Source organism: Nicotiana tabacum, chromosome 1 (assembly GCF_000715075.1).
Source record: "Nicotiana tabacum cultivar K326 chromosome 1, ASM71507v2, whole genome shotgun sequence".
NCBI lineage: Eukaryota > Viridiplantae > Streptophyta > Magnoliopsida > Solanales > Solanaceae > Nicotiana > Nicotiana tabacum.
In genome coordinates, this window is record NC_134080.1 from 7,756,325 (window position 1) to 7,766,679 (window position 10,355).

At 36.6% G+C, this 10,355-nt stretch overlaps 1 long non-coding RNA gene across 1 annotated transcript; it reads right to left on the reverse strand.

Annotated features, from left to right (window-relative positions):
- Positions 1 to 236: 236 nt before the first annotated feature.
- On the reverse strand, positions 237 to 1,963 carry LOC107796736 (uncharacterized). The gene is made up of 3 exons (XR_001650489.2): positions 1,770 to 1,963; positions 1,364 to 1,427; positions 237 to 566 (listed from the first exon to the last, which is right to left on the reverse strand). It is a non-coding gene; the product is annotated as an uncharacterized LOC107796736 (long non-coding RNA).
- Between the last annotated feature and the right edge of the window lie 8,392 nt (positions 1,964 to 10,355).

The following is a 10,355-nucleotide window of genomic DNA, read 5'->3' on the forward strand; positions in this document are numbered from 1 at the left end:
ATTCTCGAATGAAGTGACAGCACAAATTCGGTAAATATTTTTGACAGTTGATTGAGATGAGTCGAGATATCTTCCCTAAGTCAAGATCTAAATTAGTATTGTCACGATCCAATTTAGGATTAGGACCGGCGCTTAGGAGCTAGTGCCCCCAAGTAAGCCTCATTGATATTTTCCAGAAAATCGGACAGAGTTTCCCTAATTTTAGGACTATCCAAAAATTTACGATGTCTCAAAAATAAACAACAGAACCAACTATATCAACCAAATATCTCATAATCTTCAATTAAACAGTTATTCACCACTGTTAATCAATCACTTGCAACACAGTAATCTTAAACTCATCTCTAAAACACTATAAGAGAATCTAATACTAGTCATGGGTCTAATAATGAACGAATACTCATGACACTAATAAAATGAATATAGAGCGACTCTAAGAGTTCAAATGGAGAGAACATAGCAAACAAATAAACTCTTCGCCCACATGAACAAATGTGGAGCTCACCAGGAACTATCAACTAGTGTACTCTAATTAATGAAATCCTCGCTCGCGTCAACTGCTGTCTCTATAAAAGAAATAGCGGGGAGTGAGTCACTAGCTCAGTGAGTAATAACACTTATTCACAATCGTTTTAATAGGGACAAGTCAGAAACATGCGTTTATAGTAATAATAATCAGAAACTATCATAAAAATAAAATTCTCTCAAAACGGTAAATATAATCAGTTTATTCATGATTTCCTGTAACTAAAATCAATTTAACAAATCATTAATAAACTCGATAAACACTGTCTCATACAAAATCTTTATATTTGGGAGGTTTCCAAGAAAGGATCATGTAATCTACATCACTATGTGGACCCCTTCGTAAAAGGAGTCAAATGTAACTTGTAGGCCTCTACTCGAGAAAAAACTGTAACTGTATGCTAGTTCTACCTTCCCACTATTGAGAGCTATAACTGTACTCGGTAATCGGTAAATACAAAGTGCACCGGGTCTAACGAACACACAGTCAGCTACGGGATCCTTCAAAGTCTCCTCCCATTTATACTTTTTTTTGTAAACAGTAAATATTCACTTGGAAACATTTTTAAAATAGTACATGGCATTTCTTCTTATCAAATCATGTAATCCAATTTCGGTAACGGTAATCATATCTCAAGTAACAGTAAAACATATCTAGTAACAATGAGAATCTTTTAAATAATTGTAAACATCTCAAGTAAAATATTTCAGTACCATATCAAGTCAAGGACGTGTCCCACATGCAATTTCAAATATTCGGTAATACATTTTACTTTCAAAATAACGTATAAACCATGCAAGTTATGAAAACACAAACTGTGGTAAGATTACTACTCACTGTACTCGTGCCAAAATACCAAACGCACCACCCCAAGCAATCCGTAGCACTTCCTTCAATCAATCTATAATCACATCATATTAAGCTAGTATTAATTTTCTTGTTTAGGCTAATCCATAACTAATTTAGAAGATGCAACTCTCAAAGTTCCATATTTGACCATTAATTTGTCAAATTATATTTACCCATTTTATGAGAAATTCAACTAATCCGTAATCTATAAATTTTATCCTATTTATATAATATACTCTGTAATTCATGAAAGGTCCTATGGATTTCTCACAATCTCTTAACCTTCTTGTTTAAAATCGAAATCTAGTCTAACCTCATATTTACTTAGTCATGTGTGGAATTGTGTATATAAAGCTACTTCTGTTTCTAAAGAAAGAAAAAATACATGTAATACCTGGAGTTTATCATAAAAATACACCAATAATTTTCTGGTTTTTATGCCTTGTTGATGAAAAGATTTTCACCAAATCTCTTCTTTGGCTTGTTTTCCCTTTTCCCATACGAGACTTCTTCCAGTTCTTATAAAATCCTCAATCTCAAAACCCCTTTCTAACTAAAGCTTCTGCTAAAGCTCTTTTACGTTTTTGATGGGCCAAGCCCGCTTGTGTTTTCTCTTATTTCTTTTTTTGTTGTTTTATTAGTTTTTTTTTCTTTTTATAATTACTTAAGTACCCTTATTTTAATGTGAGATATTACATTCTTCCCACCTTATGAAATTCGGTCCCCGAATTTAATTTAAGTTCGTACTTGTAGACTAAAATAAATAAGGACACTTGACTCGCATAACATCTTTTTCACTTTTGATGTAGCTTCTTCAATTGTATGATTTCTCCATATGACTTTCACGGGAAGGCCGTTAGTGACACTCTATCGCTAATTGTAAAAACAAAGTCCATTCTCCTCTTATCCGCATGCGACTTTTGTCTCTTTTGAGTTGTGAGCAATCTAATTATTGGACCTTGTCAGTAGTTTTTTTTACTACATAGGGTCCTAATAAATTAGCCTAATCGACTTCAAACCATCCGATAGGAAAACGATTTCGCATAATATACAAAGCTCCATGCGGTGACACCTAAATACTGGATTGGAAGCTATTATTGCAGGCAAATTCAACTAAATACATATAAGCATACAAACCACCTCCAAACTCAAAATGCGAGCTCTCAACATATCTGTCAAGATCTGTATAGTATTCGACTGCCCGTCTGTGTATTGATGAAATGCGTTGCTAAGGTCTACTTGTGTACCCAATACTTCTTGGAAAGATTTTCAAAACTGCACAATAAATTGTGGTCCTCTATTATAAATGGTGTATTTGTGCATATTTATCCTCAATATGAGAAGTTTTGACTAGCAAAAGTATACCTACCATGGAAGCCAATTTGCAATTTCCCACGTATAATCATAACCTATAATTATTTGAGGTAGTTTTGTCATAAATTCACTTTGGTTCTATTCCATTTCCACCTCGAGATCTCGAGTTGTTGAAGTGGACCTGCAAGTCGCAAATATTGATATGCTAACAAGTCAAACAGTTAAAAACAAGGTTAAGGAATCTTCCTTCTTTTTTTCCCTATAAATATAATCTTCTTCTAGTTATGGTACACCTTACTTCATGTGCCATAGCTTAAATGTTGGTGCTTGGTGCTCTGGATGTGCCTCGCACAACAATTGCCCAGAGCCAGAAAAATGCTAGCTATAAAAGCCACTTCGGGAAGAGAGGAACCTACTTATTTTGCGAGGTTTTTTGATCAAGAACGACCTACGGCTTCCCTAATCCACCCAACATAAGATGGCTACCATGAATCCAAGTTAGAAACTTTATATTAACATTATTTTACACCAAGAATTTCAAAGATCCTAGCTTTTTAACAAGAATTCAAAAAGATCTTTCAAGAACTCAGACCAAGGGTTTCTAATAGCAATGTTTAAGGTAATTTCATTGCTTACTACTATCAAAGTTAGATTATAGTATATTATGATGTTTCTGTGGTTGGGATGATGAAGTTCATGGATAGAAATGATATGAAGCCATTAACGGTCAAGTAGAACCTAAATTGAAGAATTGGGTTGAAGTTAATATTTGGTCTAATAATTTTAATCGCTTATTATAGATTCTCGAATGAATTGACAGCACAAATTCAGTAAAGATTCTTGATAGTTGATTGAGATGAGTCGAGATATCTTCCCTAAGTCGAGCTAAATTAGAATATACATAGTAAAGTGCTTGTTTGTTTGCCTTACTTTCAAAATAAGACATATATACAATTGAAAACCTCTATGACAGAAAATAATTAGATTGCACGACTTATTGCAGTTATGTACTTATGTGCAACTATTTATTTATGTGCAACTGTATGTATTACTCAGACCTTCAGTTCAGATGTGAACAAATATGATCATATTGAGTGATGACCCAAAAGGTCATCACTCATTTTAAAAGTAAATTTAGTGTTTCGAGGCCTTAAAATCTCTTTTTGTCTCACCTCGATTTGTTTGCGTAGTTCGGGCGCGTTTCCGGAAAAGCTTTTATGTGAAAACTAAGTGAAATAAGGAAATTGGCTTTTAAAATTAAATAAAGTTGACTTTGGTCAACATTCTTGGTAAACGAATCCGGACCCGTGATCTGACGGTCTCGTAGGGTCCGTAGTAATATTTGGGACTTGGGCATATGCACGGAATTGAATTCCAAGGTCCCAAGCCCGAGAAAGAAATTTTTAAAGAAAATTATTTTCTGTGAAATATAAGAGTTTTGGAAATAAAAAGATATTTGAAATTGATGGTATCGGGCTCGTATTTTGGTTCCGGAGCCCGGTACAAGTTTGAAATAATAATTAAGTTGAATATGTGAAGTTTGGTAAGAATCGGAGTCCATTTAGTATAAACCGGACCTATATTTGAGAAAAATAAAAATTTCAATGTTTTTGAGTAATTTTATGAATTTGAGGTTGAATCCGCAATTGTTGATGTTATTTTGATGATTTGATCGCACGAGCAAGTCCATATGACGTTTTTTAGACTTACGTGCATGATTAATTTGGAGCCTCGAGGGCTCGGGTAAGTTTTAGATAGGCCTCAGAGTGCATTTAGACTTAGAACATGACAGTTGCAGGTTCAAAGAAAATTACAGGTCTCTGAAACCAAGTTTCACGGTCCGCGGTAGAATCTCCGCGGCCGCGATGCGGTCTTCGCGAACGCGGTGGGATTCATGCGGTCAGCGGTGAGCAAGGCTGAGTCTTCGTGGCCGTCTCGATATTTCGCGGTCTGCGGTGGAGCTCCGCAGTGAGGGTCTGAGAGGAGTATATAAACGGGACTCTTCAGCTACTTTTCAATTTTCAAAACCCTAAAACATAAGAAGCGATTTTTCAAACACTTTTTCTTCCCCAAAACACTAGTAAGTGATTTTTAACTTATTTCTTTCACTCCTTAACTTTTTTTTACAAGATTCCATCCTAGAATCTAGGGTTTTCATGGTGGAATTGGGAATTTTGAGTAGAACTTAGGAATATCAAAATTTGGGGATTTAGACCTCAAATTGAGGTCAGATTCCAAAACCAATGGTATATCCGGGCTCTAGGATGAATGGGTAATCGGGTTTTGGTCCGAATTTCGGGTTTGCACCAAGCGGACTCGGGGTCAATTTTTGACTTTTTGGGGAAAACTCTAGAAAATCTATTTTCATGCATTAGAATTGGTTTATTTAGCATTTATTAATATTATAAAGTAAATTCTGACTAGATACAAGCGAATTGGGAGTGGAACCAAGAGGAAAAGCGGTAGTTGAGGCTTGAATTGTGTTCGTGACATTGAGGTAAGTGTTTGGTCTAACCTTAGCTTGAGGGATTAGGAGTTGTGTCTTATTTGCTATGTGTTAATTGTTGAGTACGACATATAGGCATGATGACGAGTATCTATATGTTGGTGTCAAGCATGCCCGTGAGTCTTATACTATGATTAATGTGACTCTGTTTCGTATTGCTCATGCTTTATATGATGATTTCTATTGTTGAACAAGGCTTGTGAAAGTATTATTGGTAATTGAGCATTGTAGAGCGTTGGATCAAGTTGAGAATTGAGTTGTGAAGTAAATGCGGAAAAGAGAAGAGGTTTATGATATTGTCTCTCTTGCCGGGATGTTATTGCTTTTGATATTATCTCCCTTGCCGGGATGTTATTACCCATGATATTGTTTCCCTTACCGGGATATTGATGTTATGCTATTGTTCCCTTGCCGAGATTTTATTATAATATTATTGACTCTCTTGCCCAAATTGCTTTGTTATTGTTGCTTGGGTGAGGAATAGTGTAAAGTACAAAGGGTGATGTCGTGCCAATATTGTAAGGTAAAAGCACGAAGGGTAATGTCGTGCCGCACGATGTACAATGTTGTGCCATGATATGAGTGATAATGCACGAAGGATAATTCCGTGCCATGATTATTTGAGGTAAAAGCACGAAGGGTGATGCCGTGCCGATTCTATTGATTTTATGGTGAGGATGAGAGTAAAAGCACTAAGGGTGATGTCATGCACGTGTTATTGAGTTCTTGATTCTTGTTGATAATTGAATTATGGCTTTCTTTATATTCCTTTATTGATTTTTAGTTATTACCTGATATTCCCCGCAATATGTTTCTCCCTCCTATCTTTAACTATAAATTTCTGCCTTTATTTTTCCCGTTGTATATGATTTAACTGCACAGGTTTATTTGGTAGTCTTGTCCTAGCCTCGTCACTATTTCGCTGAGGTTAGGCTAGGCACTTACCAGCACATGGGGTCGGTTCTGCTGATTCTACACTCTGCATTGTGTGCAGATCCCGGTGCTGCAGCATTTGGACCATAGTGAGGTTGCTTCCTTCAGTCCATCAGGCAACCTGAGGTAGTCCTGCAGGTATCCGCAGGCCTTGGCGTCTCCTTCTATCTTTACATACTATTTCTTCTATGTATTTTAGAAACAGCTTTGTATTTATCTTTCGGAACCCTATTTGTAGTATTCTTAGATAGTCTGTGAAATTGTGTCACTAGATCTGGGTAGCTTTTGTTTATGGATTTGTATCGGTATTATCTAAATTTTTACATTTCGTTCTTCTGCTCATTTAATTCCGTTGTTTATATAATGTTAATTCACAACTGTTAAAGGATTAAAAATAGAAACGGTAAAATATTTGGAATGATTGGCTTGCCTAGCTTTCACTAGTAGGCATCATCACGATTCCCGAGGATGGAAAATCCGGGTCGTGACATTGAGAATGGAGAAGTAGTCACACAAATATGAGTTAGAGTGAGAAGCTCTCCCTCCTCTCTACAAATGTTATTCCTTTTTTAAATCACTTAAACAACTTCCACCATGGAAATGACCACCACGAACTCTTCGCTTGAACCACCTGATTTGAGTAACATGCACATTGATTCGCCCAGAATACACAACAATGCCTCCATAGACACGAAATAATCATTCAAGCACACATTGCTTTCACACATTCAATTCCACCATTTACGGAGCATTTGTCATACAACTCACTCACACAGTGATTTCTCTGATGAAACCACCAACAATTACCAATATGACACATTTATTCCTTTAACGTCATCTGATAAAACTAGACAATATTATCCTTGGAAATTTTTAGTTATAGTTAAAGTCTTTTGTAGAAAAGTGGGACACCAAACACTACATACCAAACTACGTACACTATGGCAACCTACAGAAGAATTACCACTAATCAATTTGGGATTAGACTTCTTCCTTATGAAATTCCATCAGGAAGAAAATATGAATAAAGCATTCCATGAAGGACCTTGGTTTATATATAATCATTTCTCAATACACACATAACTCCTCCAATCCAAACCTTTTACCTCTAGTAGCCCATCCAGCAACCATCACTACACATGCAGAGAAGGCATGTGATCTCCCTACTAAAATAGATACATCATAGCCACCCCCGTCTAATCAACCGCACCAATACCCACTTAAATAAACCCTCCTTCTGCCGTTTCATCATTAAACCTCATTTCCAACACTAACATCTCTACTACAAGTAAATACTCTACTACACTACCACTCCACATCAATAAACCAACTGATTACCATTAAATCTCCAACACAGAAGGACAATCTCCTTCACGAACACTCACCTGATCGACATCCTATCATCTTGAACACACTCACCATGCAACCATCCAACCAACCTCTATAACACCCTCCACCAATATACATCTCCCAGTACCCCCCCCCTCAGTACACACTTACCCTCATTCATGGCTATAAATGAGCCTTTATGAACACGCACTGACATTCACAATGGAGATAGAAGGCCAGGACATGATCATCATGATCCAAAACCCAGCTGACATCGCGCAAATAGTGACGGAGAGAATGAGGATAGGGGTAGACCATTACAATCAGTATTTATGGGCCATGCACCCACCTTTGACACTCCACAACTATCCTTACCACATACCAATCCCACCACTATACCACCACTAGGAGTATAGTCACCAACACAACAACCATCACCCACAATCACAACCCACAGAACTGTTATGTGTCGCAGTATTACATCGACGTTATGCCCTGCAGTATTATATTATAATGATGTTATGCCATGCAGTATTATATTACGATGATGTCACGCCCTGCAGTATTACATCGATATTACGCTCCGTAGTATTATATTATGATGATGTTACACCTTGTAATATTGTAAATAAAATTATCGTAAGATAATTGACCTCAGTTCAAGGACAAGATTATTTGGAGATTATAAGTATTATGTTATTTCAAACAAGTGATAAGTAAATTCGTGAAGGTGAGAGGGCAAGCGAATCGAAGAAAATGAGTTTCATCGAAGTTTGATAATTTGAGATAAAATATGGTCCAAGCTATAATATCTCGCATCTATGGACTAGTGGTACCACATGACCATGGTAGTAAGGTGTATGAAGTGTGTTAAAAAGAGAATAGTATTTTAAGTAATTTGAGATAATTCTTAATTATGTGGGTAATTGGTTAATTATTAATTAATGAGATATTATCAAGTTAATCAAGAAATTAGTGGTTAATTAGTGATAATTTTGGATGAGCTTAAGGTGCCTAACGTAGCAGCCCAAGCAATGACCCATTTGTCATTAAAATAGGTGGCACATCTAAAGGGTTTGGTGGCTAAATCATTCCCTAAAGTGGGGCCCACATCCAAAAGACTAAAGAGAGCTCTTTAATCCATTTTGAATCTCTACAATTCAAAGAGAGCTTCAGTATAGATAATGTTGCAATAGTAATGTGAGTTACTTCAACAATTCATACAAAGATGTTATTATGTAATGGCAGCGTGAGTTTGCAAATTCCAAGGGAGCACAGTACAATTTTTCTCAAGAATATCATATAGATTTTCCTTACTTCAATTTGGCGTCACGTGTTTTTGTAAAAGACGTGTATTAGAGGAATTGTCAAGAGAATCGGTTTGGGTATGTTAAGGTTATCCCTTCTTTCCTTTTGTCATGATCTATACGACACGAACAAAATGAGCAAATGCACAACTTCCATAAATGACTCTATTCATAGAAGTATTAGAAGTGCATATGTTCTTGAATTCTCATGTGTCTTATTATTACATCTTCTACTCATGGGTCTCAAAAAAATACGCAAGTGGAAAAAGGTTTACTTCATGGTATTACTCAAAGGTATAATGGTCTTATGACATTCCGAGAGATTTTATTGATGTATTTCTCATGCATTGTATTCATTTATACATGTGCATTGAGAAAATCTTATTAACGTATTTCTTACGCATTTCATGTATTTATATATGTACATCGACCCATAACCAGATGGCGTTATATACGCATATATATGTATATTATATTGATATGGGATATCGGTAAAGGTTGCGGCGTTATATACGCACCACCACCTGATCAGCTGGTATACGTTGATGATTTGCCCACAGTGGCCGAGATGATATGATGGGATGCCCTCAGAGGCTTGATGATGTTATGAACACATGTACCTATGCACGACATGACATTCATATGCATATGCATGACACTATAAGTATTTCATGATTTACAAAGTTATCAAGACTTACAAGTTGAGTCATTTACTCTATGTTTCTTCCATGTCTATTATGTACTTATTTATGTGCCTTACATACTCGGTACATTATTCGTACTGACGTCCCTTTTTTCCTGGGGACGTTGCATTTCATGCCCGCAGGTCCCGATAGATAGGTCGAGAGCCCTCTAAGTAGGCTATCAGCTCAGCGAAAGATGTTGGTGCGCTCCATTTGCTTCGGAGTTGCTTGATTGGTTATGAGTCATCGTATCAGAATTTTGCTATAGACTTATGGTAGGACGGTACCCTGTCCCATTTGATATCAAATACTCTTAGAAACTTTGTAGATAGAGGTTCATTTTGTACAGTATATCAGAGGCCTTGACGGCCCATATGTATTCATGTTTTAAGAAAGATGGTTCATTGATACAGTGTTTTTCACATATAGCTATACATTATGAGTTGTGGACATGACCCAGTTACCAATGATAGTATAATAAGAAAGATATGTTACGCTGGTACTCGGTTGAGTAAGCCACCGGGTGCCCGTCGTAACCCTTTGGTTTAGGTCGTGGCAAGAACTTCCCTTTTACCCACCCCAAATGCCACATCATCCCATAGTTCCATGAATACAACCAGGTTGCTACTAACTATTCTACCACTACTACATGCACAAGCATCACCGTACCAACCAGTAACTCCACCAATGAGTCCAATACCCCCACCTCAGGGTAATCCCAACAAACTAAATGAATAGAACAACTCGAAGTGGTAGCAACAATGTTGGACATAAGGGTAACAATGCTAATATTGTGCCTACTCAACGACAACAAATCCTACATCCTCAAAGAGTAGTATGCAAGAAAAGTAGTAATAATCTGCCCCAAGGAACTAAGAAGTTGTTTCTTAAATATTCGACCAATCACC